This window comes from Arachis ipaensis, chromosome B06, assembly GCF_000816755.2.
Source record: "Arachis ipaensis cultivar K30076 chromosome B06, Araip1.1, whole genome shotgun sequence".
Taxonomy (NCBI): Eukaryota; Viridiplantae; Streptophyta; class Magnoliopsida; order Fabales; family Fabaceae; genus Arachis; species Arachis ipaensis.
Window position 1 is genome coordinate 126,292,898 of NC_029790.2, and position 2,375 is coordinate 126,295,272.

A 2,375-nucleotide genomic window follows, 5' to 3' on the forward strand; every position below is an offset into this window, starting at 1 on the left:
ATAATGGTCTTTATGGTCTTTATTGGATGAAAATTAATAGATCTCATTTGTTAAATTATATATATAGATGGTGCATATAGAGATATCACCATTGAACTAACTCACTTTAAGAATTCCTAATGGCTATAATTACTACATATTTATATTCCCAAGAAATATATATATAATGGTCTTTATTGGATGAAAATTAATAGATCTCATTTGTTAAATTATATATATAGATGGTGCATATAGAGATATCACCATTGAACTAACTCACTTTAAGAATTCCTAATGGCTATAATTACTACATATTTATCAATAGCATATTCCCAAGATGAACATAGTAATAGAGTTTTCTTTGACTTGCGACTGTCATAGTAATTAACAATGTATTTATTATACTTTGATTCCGGACACTTAATACCCTAGGGTGCTAGTTGAATGGATATTGGGTATGATTTAAATACTTGTAGAATTAATGATTAGTCTATAAGAAATTCGTCAATTCTCGGTAAAGAGTTTAAACTTTATGATTATAATGACTGAGATGAATAAAACATTGGCCAAGGAGATTGAATGATTGAAGAAATGAGTTTTTTAGGTCATTCATAGTTCATTATAATAATGGTAACAAGTTAGAGTTTGACAATTAAACCATACTCTAAGGGTTAACCAAGAGTTGAAAAGATGGAAAGAATTATATTTTATTCTTCTTAGGTTCTTAGTAAAAATATATTACTTTATACTATCGGGTCGTTAAAGAGTATTGATACCAACATTGATTAGTAAATTTAGTATGACTAATTTACTACCTGCTTAGTATTGAACCTATGGGGTCACACATTAACGAGTGTTTTAATCTTTGCTGTTAAATTATTAAATTATTATTTTGATTTGATCAAATAAATAATTATATTAATTCAAATGAAATATTATTATATTCTTTGCTAGCACCAAGAATATAATAATAATATGATAATTGAGAATGTTAAATGAGATTTGAGAATAATTAGTTATTCTATTTCAAAATTTGAATTCTAAATTTGGATGAGATCCTAATTGATTCTGTTTCAAATTGAATTACGATATGATTAATAAATTTGAAAGATTCAAGTTTAAAATAATAAGATATAATTTAAATTTGAATTGAGATTCAAATTTAAAGTCAGTAACAAGTCTCATACTATATATATGCTAAGAGTTTTATTTCTTTATCTCTACACAAATATTCTTGGAGAAGAATTTTATGGAGTGCAAAGAGTTGTAAAAAAATTTTCAATTTAGATCAGATGTTTATTGGTCAAGGAATTGACAGCAAATATTTGTCTCAGTGTGGATACGCATAGCACTTTCGTACTATCGAAGGAGAAAGTGATTTTTACTAGCGTACACAGGTATTTAGATCTGATCTATATATTATTTATTCGAATAAAATTTAAGTACAAAATAAATATTTAAAATTACTTTCTTTTCTTTATCTTTCAATAATTTTGGGGTTCACCAAGAATCGAACTCTTGACCTTTCGGACATAGCGTTCTAATACCATGCATGATACCGCTCATCCCAAAAGTTTCAGTTGATAGGAAAGGGTAACACTAATGATTATATCTCTAATATTCTCTAAACTTCCATTGTACACATTGTATAAATATTCTATTTGGCTCCTCATATTTTCCCTAATAATAATAATGATAAATATCATCATGGATTTGGAACCACCCCATATGCTACATTCTAAAGGCTACTGCTAGCATCTTAGTGTGGATTTAGAATCCGGCCATGTAAAAAGGGAAGGGAAGTGATATGCACCCCATTGTATTTATATAACTTAGATAAAGATTTACCAATCTAAGAACTTGTGAGTTTCAAATAGTGATATTCAAAATTACCATAGGGATCGGATCCTGAAATCAACAAATGAATACATCCCACACACCCCGGTCACTATCTATTTCTATTTTCTACCTTTAAAATTGAACATAAAATTATTAATACAATAAACCTATAAACGTTCTTTTTCTTTACTGCCTTAACTTGTTGTATCTCAGTCTTCAAACAATTTCCCATTTCAGCAATAGTCATGTTGCATCTCAGCCTTCAAACAAACAGCTTCTTTTTTCAGCAATAATCGTTTAGATATTTCTAACTGAACAACCTCTGTTGTCGTTATTTATGTTTTTGTAAGTATAAATAACGTAATCTATTAGCCCAGAATTCTATAAAAAAGAAAAAGGTATATCAATATATCATGTTAACCTTGCAAATGGCAACTGTACTTGTAGTCTTGTACAAACTTCCATGCCACCATTGCTTTCTTCTTCAAATGATTGAACAACAGACTTAAAAAAAAAAATTCTATTTTGTTAGAAATCAAATTTAACTACATAAAAAA